Here is an 8,444-nt window from a genome sequence, read left to right on the forward strand (position 1 = left end):
CCATCATTAGGAAGAAGGTCTGGATACATGAGGTTCGGGATTTGATAGGCAGAAGGAGAATCATATCTAGGGATTTGATAGGTAGAAGGAGAATCATGTCTAGGGGTTTGCAGTATGTCCTGAATGCTCATTATGAGTATTTGTTTTTATCAAGGCATTCTTTAAGCCTGGGGTGATGCACGGAATGTATGAGTGAAGAAAGCAGAAGGGCTTCTAGGGTTTATTTCACAAGATCACGGTCCAGAGGTGGATAGAAAAAAAATGATTCAGAGGATAATGATTCAAGTCAGTTAGGAGGACAGTCCGCAAGAACACCGGAGGACTGGGCAAGGGGTGTTGCTCAATTGGTGGGTGTTGCTGTGGTCCAGAGGTGGATAGCAAAAAAATGATTCAGAGGATAATGATTCAAGTCAGTCAGGAGGACAGTCCGCAAGAACACCGGAGGACTGGGCAAGGGGTGTTGCTCAATTGGTGGGTGTTGCTGCAGTACGACCATTGATTTCAAGAAAGCGGTTACAGTTTGATCCTCTTCTGCTAAAAAAAGAAAACCTAAACCTAGGGTAGTTCCAATAGCACTCGGAATGGCACATCGAGGGCAATCGCTGATCTCAAAGTCAAGTTCGAAAAGTTCAAGGGGCCGGAAAAGAAGGACCCCGATTGTCATGTTGCTGAATTTGAAGCAGCTTGGCAGGCTAGCGGATTGGCTGGAGTATATGGTGATGCTAACAAGATGCATCAGTTCGAGGCTACTTTTGGAGGAAAAGCTATTGAATGGTTTAGCCATTTTGCCCCAAATCACTTTGCAACATACAATGATTTGAAGGGAGCATTTTTGGCTAGGTTCAGAAAGGAAAAGACACCGAATGATGTGTTGCGCAAGAAAAAGAGAATTGAACAGAAGAAGATGTTGGTGTAGGATTATGCTCAGAAATTTACCCAGTTAGTTAATAGATTGGAGGTGGTAGAAAGACCAACCCCAGAAATGTTAGCTGGATACTTTTTGAAGGGTTTGCGGAAAACCATAAGGTCTGCAGTAGCCAGTGTGGATGTGGCTGCAGGAATGGACGATCTAGTAGAAACAGCTGCTAGAGTGGAGAAGAGATATGGTACATTGAAGGATGACTCCGACAGTGATTCGGATAGTGATTCAGAGTTCGAGTTGGATTCTGATTCGGATGATTCTGAGGATTCAGATTCGGATGATTCTGAGGATTCAGATTCAGATTCAGATAGCTCTAATGATGAAAAGAGCAGATCAAAGAAATAGAAATCTAAAAAGAAGCATAAAAAGACAAAGAGGAAGAAAGACAAGAAGAGGAAAAAAGAGGAGGAAAAGAGCAAGACAAAGAGGAAGAAGCAAGACAAAGGGACTCAGGAATTGGATAAGTTAGTATCCCAAAAGATAAAAGAAATGGGGTTTTCATCATCTGATAAACCTCACTGTCATATTTGTGAGAGGGATGGTCATCTAACATCAAACTGTTGGTATAATCCACGGTATAGAGGTCCAGTTCCAGATCAGATTCATAAGCAAAGACAGGAGACTCAGGCAGCAGTGGTGCAAGTTGCCTCAGAAGTCCAACAGAGAGGAAATCAAAATTGGTATCCTCCAACTCAGGATTACAGAAATCAATGGAGACCTCCAAACAGACAATGGAATAGAGGAAGAGGAAGAGTTCCTTGGCGGAATGAATGGAGGAATAATTGGAATGAGTATGATAATCAAAATCAGGCTCCACATCAACAGCCTAGATAGGAAGAGAATCCTGCTCCACAAGTTAATCTTGTGTTAACAAAAAATTCAGCCTGTGGTGAGTCCGCCATCGGATATCCCAGAGAGTGAAGGAAGGAAGTGTTTACAAGAGAAATCAGTGTCAGCAATGCAAATGGCATGTGACTGTTCCAATTGCGTAGAGAAAGAAGATAATGTTGACGTGATGGCAGTAACGAGATCTCAGAAGTTGAAGTCTCCATTGGATTGGGAGGAACAAAAGGATGTCCGAGAGCAGTCATCGGAACAGTTGAAGAAGATACATAAGAAAAAACAAGTAGCTTGGGAAGATGAAAAGAAGAAGGATGAGGTTGGTTCAGTTTCACTCTTTGAAGAATTACTGCATACTCCTTTAAATATCACTTTGGATCAATTGCTCAACATAGTGCCAATATTTAAAGACAAAGTGATAATTGCAAGGAAGAGGCTAGAAGCATTAGAAGTAGAAGTATGCAATATGTCACCTGGAGATGTGGATTGGAGAGTTCCTACCATAAATTTGAAGTTTCAGGGGAAGGACTTTACTAAGGTTTTACTAGATGGAGGCTCCGGAGTGAACATCTTACCTGAAGGGGAGTTTATGAAATTGAAGCAGATGGAGTTGCAACCAGCTCCTTTCCAAGTACGAATGGCAGATCAGAAGGTCCAGCCTATTGGGATGTTACGACACCAAGAGGTATTGATTTCTGGTTTGTCATTCCAAGTAAATTTTGTGGTCTTAAAATTGGAAGACACACGAGGAGCTTACCCAATGCTATTGGGGAGACCTTGGTTCCGCACAGAAAAACTTAAGCAAGATTGGGAGAAGGATGAAATTGCTCTTAAGAAAGGCTCCAAAACAGTGAAGGTTAGCATGATTGATAAAGCAGTTTTAGCAAAGGAAATTAAGCCTCTATATGCTCAAGCAATCAACTTGGCATCGGAAGTCACAAATGATGAGGAAGAGGATTATCTTAAAGCAAATCCAACAGTAGTGCCTGTTTTTGAAGTGGATGTCATTGACATTATGGATAGGTACTGGTTCACAGGGAAATCTAATCTTCAGTGTGCTCAAGTGGAGTTGGAGGGCCCAAAAGGGTCCGACCTAAAGGAAATCTCAAGGGCGGAAACAACTTCTCAGATTTTGGATGTTTAGAGCAAGGACTCCAAAAAGGGTGCTAGAGAAGCTATTAAGCAGGCAGTGGCATTGTATGAACATACTCTGGGAAAGAGTTCTAGAGTAAAAGAAGATGAATTGCAAGATTTAGATCTGGGTACAGTGGACAATCCAAGGATTGTCAAGGTCAGTGTGCACCTGGATTTCGATTTTAAGGCACAGTTGAAGAAGTTGCTGCAGGAATTTATTGATGTGTTTGCTTGGGACTACACTGATATGAAAGGGATGGATCCACAGATTTATCAGCATCAGATTAATCTTAAAGAGGATGCTGTACCAGTGGTACAACAACATTACCGCATGAATCTAAATTATGCCCGACAAGTGAAGGAGGAATTGGATAAGCTCCTAAAAACACGGTTTATTAAGCTAATGGATCAGGTAGCATGGCTTTCCCCCATTGTAGTAGTTCCGAAAAAATCAGGAAAGCTGAGGGTTTGTGTGGATTATAGGAAGCTGAATGCAGCTACAATAACTGATCCATTTCCCCTGCCATTTGTAGACACATTGCTTGATGATGTTGTTGGCCATGAAATGTATAGTTTTTTGGACAGATTCTCAGGGTATAATCAGATTAGCATGGCAGAAGAAGATATGGAGAAAACTGCATTCATAACAGAGTAGTGGGGAGCATTTGTGTATACAGTGATGAGTTTTGGGTTAAAGAATGGCCCCCCGTCTTTCTCAAAAGCAGCATTCAAAACATTTGAGCCATATCTTACAGATTTTATGAGGATTTTCATGGATGATTTCTCAGTGTTTGGGAAACAGTCATTACATTTGGAGCATTTGAGGAAATGTTTGCAAAGATGCAGGATGTTTAGAATGTCCTTGAATCCATTCAAATGCACAATAGCAGTCCGTAGAGGAAAGCTGTTAGGACATATTATCTCAGCAGAAGGAATGCTGGTGGATTCCGACAAGATCCGAGCAGTTCAAGAAGCTCAACCTCCACAGAATCTGAAAGAGTTAATGAGGTTTTTGGGTTCGATTAAATGGCATTGTAGATACTTGCGCTATTTGGCGGATATTTGTGCCCCATTGTTTCATCTCACAAAAAAAGACATTCCATATGCCTAGGGAGAGGCACAGAAGAATGCATTTGAAATTCTGAAGAAAATATTGGTGATAGCACAAATATTACAGCCACCAGATTGGCTTTTACCTTTTCATGTGTTTGTAGATGCGTCGGATGTTGCAAATTGGAGCTGTTTTAATGCAAGAAAAGCAGAAAGGGTGGTACCGGCCTATCTATTATGCAAGTAAAATGTTGTCACCAGCTGAGAAGAATTATACAGTGATTGAGAGAGAAGCTTTGGGCATGGTCTATGCATTAAGGAAGTTTAGACACTATTTATTGAGCAACAAAGTGGTTTTCCATGTTGACCACCAAGCTTTGCTGTATATGGTGAAGAAGCCCCAGTTGACAGGAAGGCTGGCATGATGGATGCTCTTGTTGTTGCAGGAATTTGATTTTACTATTATTCATACTCTAGGCAAGTTACATGCAATTGCAGACTATTTGAGTCGGATTGAGCATGGTGAAGAAGTAGTTGGAGTTTTAGATCAATTACCAGATGCCAGTCTCTATGTTGTTAGGACTTTTAAAGCTGAAAACTGGTATGATGAGATGCTGAATTTTTTGCTAGATGGGATGCTGCCAACACAGATGACAGCGGATTAGAAAAAGAAGCTTGCTTTGAAGAGCAGACCTTTTCTAGTCATTGCAGGGTGCTTGTACAAAAGAGGTATTGATCAGATTATACGCAGGTGTGTACCTAATGAAGAGTAAGGAGCTGTATTGAAGGAGGCTCACAGTGGCAATACTGGCAGACATTTCTCAGGAGAGATTACAAGTCGAAAAATCCTGCAGGCTGGTTAATGGTGGCCTCTTGTACTTAAAGATGCTCATAAGTTCTCTAGGGAGTGTCTACAGTGTCAGAAAATGGGACAGCCAGGATCATCGGCGGACAGAATGCAAGATCATCCAATAATGCCTTTGGAACCATTTCAGAAATGGGGGCTTGACTTTGTAGGACCAATTAAGCCAAGAGCTAGCAGAACAGCAGGTGCCAGGTATATACTAGTGGCTACTGATTATGCCACAAAATGGGTAGAGGCACTGGCTTTGAGAGATAACAAGGCAGCTAGTGTAGCAAGGTTCCTATACAAGAACATAATGACTAGGTTTGGATGTCCTGTGGAGTTGGTCTCTGATCAGGGGACACATTTTTTAAATTCAGTAATTCAGGAGCTGACAAGGACTCACATGATAGTACACAAGAAATCATCCCCGTATCATCCGCAGGCAAATGGACAGGCGGAGAGTTCAAACAAGATTTTGCTCAAGATTTTTCATTGAGAAATATCCCATCCAAATTTGGCGTGCCAAAAGGTTCTCTCAAAGTGGACGCAATGTCACTTCTTGTGGTTTGACTTCTAGGGGCCTCTACCTTAGGAAGAGCTTCAGAAGGTGGTAGCTTAGTAGGGCCTTCATTAAATGAAGTGGGTAGAATATCCACATGGACATTCTTTGGGAGAGCAGGGTCTACATGAGCTGTGAATGGTGAATCTACTTCCCCACCTCCTTCGTTTACTTCACTTGTCGTAGGTTCAAAGTGTGTGGCTCTACTAAAAGTGTCTATTAGACGACTAAACATGCTAGATCTGGGTTGTGAGGACCAAACTAGCACGTTTTGGCTTGGTTCCTCAAAGTTCTAGGTAGGATGCCCTTCCATGACTTCAGAGTCAGAGGAAGAGTCACTAGCCGCTATTCGTGGGTCTTGGGTTGCACTTCCTTGGGTTCCAACTGAAGGCCAAGATGCTAACGTGGAGGGATGGTGTGAGCCTGCATAAACTGAAATGCTTTCGAGTTGCTCAGACTCTAGCACCCGAGTAGAGCATAGATGCATGTGACGTGGGTATCCTACAGGCGTTGGTAACTACCCTTGAAGCCCACACAAGTGGTAACTACCCTTGAAGCCCACACAAGTGGTTTCTCAAGTGTTTTGCACCCCGTTTTTACTTGTTTTTGTCTCGTTTTCAACCCGTTTTTACCCCCTTACTTATGGTCGAAATTGGACTAAGGCATGTGATAGCTCAATAGACGAGCGTATCATTCAAGGGATCCTAGTGTGCTTTACAGCATAGTGTTCGCCTATCCGGAGCTCTTGTTGCCCTCAGAACACTCTATTTGTGCCTGTGGGGAAAAGGTGAAGGCTTTGTCCCACATGCCCACTCCACTCCTTGGGGGATAGACTATGTAGAGAGCTTCACTCCCCTTAAGCTTTCACTTGAGAGAAAGCTATGGAGGCTCACTCTCCTATATATATATATATATCAAAAGATCGAGGTTAGGGTCGGGGTCAATTGGGGGTTTTTTCTTTTTCAAAATTTTGGGGATTTTTTCTTTTTTAATTTTTTTTTCAATGAAAAATTTCTTTCCACGCGAGCTGCATGGGGTTGATTTAATTTTTTAATTTATTATTATTATTATTTTTTCTTTTTTCTTTTTTCTTTTAAAAAAAACTTTTAGAGATAAATAGCACTAACTAACTTATTAACTTACTGCTCTAACAGCTAACACACAGAACTGAAATGTGCAAAAAATGAAGAAAATAGAATAGAAAAATGACTGAAAAATAGCAGCAAACACACAAACATGCCTCTCTTTGCCTTTCCTGCAAGATAAAATAGACTTCAAACATAAGCCCAAGCTACATCAGCTTAGTGCAGGGTAGTTCCCCGGTAGCGGCACCAAAAATGTGCGCTTTTGCTGCACATGTCGGAGTGTCGGAGCTAGGGACTTGCCAAGCACCATGTGTGAGCCATGAATGGCTGCAAGTACACAACCAGGAAACTAGCAAGCTCAAAACAGGGAGCAATGGTGTGTCACTCACCGCTCAGACCGCCGTCGTGAAGGATTCTCGTACCGTGAGCCGCCGTCACCGCTTTGCTGCCTCAGCGCTGTCGTGACGTGGGCGGTGTCGCTGGGAAAGCGCGAGGCTTCTGGCTGTGAGAGTAGCTTCCAAAATCCCAAGCATTAAATGTCTTCTCAGCTTCTCATGGAACAAAGTATAGCATGGTATTAACTCTATCTCTTGATTCAGGCATACATTCAATGGGATTGTCTCCACAACTCATACAAGACACACCATCTTCGATTCTGATGATACAAGGCTTATGGCAAGAGAACTCATCATCATCATCATATATCATCATCAAAGATTCATCATGGAAGGTCTTCACATAACATATGCTATATGTTTGTACAAAAATGCTATATGTTTGTACAAAATGTTTGACATGCAACAACACTCATGAGACAAAATAATAAAACTCACAAGACATCACCAAATCCAAAGGGTATACATATCTTCAGCATATGTATGTCGACAGCCCATAGTATAGCACCCAGTACTCTCTCTTGTCAGCATCATGAGAACTGAACTCTACAAATCCATAACCTTCCGAGCACACGGTTTGCTTGTTTCGTATGACCTTTGTTGATAAGATTTGACTTGGTGTATTGCTGAGGGAGATATTGCTGAGGGAGACCTTTTTTGGTTGTTGCAGCACTTATTCGCATAGGCCTGCTTGAGCAATAAACACCATTCATCTCTGACATAGCCCGAGTCCTCTCATTTTCATCACCAAACCTCACGAAACCATAACCCTTTGAGCGGTTCGTGATGGGATCTATGATCACTTTTGCACCTCTTACAGAAGGATAACGAGACCTGAATGTTTCTTGAAGCACATAATCTGTGACGTCAATGGCAAGATCTCCCACAAATATAGAGTGGTCTGACCCTCCCTCTATTCGCTTCTCCCCGACACCAAATGAAGCCCAATTCAGCCTGAAGGCTTGCTCTGTTTGTGACATCAATATGCCATCGTAAGTCTGTAGTTTCAGCATCTCCTCCCTAGAACCCCCCTTGGAAAAACCTCTTGTGGCTCTCTGCTGGAGAAGCTTCTCCTCCCCCGTCTCTACCCGACTGTACAAATACCCAGCCCACTTTTTCTCTGTCTTGCAGCCGCTGCCCACCAAAGCCTTTCTGACCTCTGCAGCCCGTCAGCCCTGCTCTATCACCCGCACCTGTGGCTACACACTCCTCTGCTCCCAAGAATCACCAAGCGGCAATCCTCTCACAACTGGCGCCCTTCTGCGCCTGGCTACGAGACGGCGTCTTCCCTGTGTTTTTTCCCACAAGGCGATTCTTCCTTATTTTCCTGCAGCTGCGCTGCCCCCTCTCTTCCCGTCACACACACACTTCCTTCACGTGCCCAGCGGCCCTCTGCTCCGCGCCAGCTCGCCACCCTCTAGAACATCACGCTGGCCGGCTTCCAGAAGTATGCGCTGGCCAACTTAATCTTCCACGCCACCTTCCAAAATAAGGCCACGTTTATTTTCTATTTTATTTAATTTTGAAAATTGGCCACCATATTGCTTTCACACCAATGCAAAGGCAACACCAATATTAATTGCTCCCCACTTTCCACACTTTCAAATGCAAT

At 43.0% G+C, this 8,444-nt stretch overlaps 1 pseudogene; it reads right to left on the reverse strand.

The window, feature by feature from the left end:
* Window positions 1-7,362: 7,362 nt before the first annotated feature.
* On the reverse strand, window positions 7,363-7,845 carry LOC147624728 (polyadenylate-binding protein RBP47B' pseudogene; annotated as a pseudogene).
* Window positions 7,846-8,444: the final 599 nt, after the last annotated feature.

Source organism: Cibotium barometz, chromosome 25 (genome assembly GCF_041138505.1).
Source record: "Cibotium barometz isolate CiBa-2024 chromosome 25, ASM4113850v1, whole genome shotgun sequence".
NCBI lineage: Eukaryota > Viridiplantae > Streptophyta > Polypodiopsida > Cyatheales > Cibotiaceae > Cibotium > Cibotium barometz.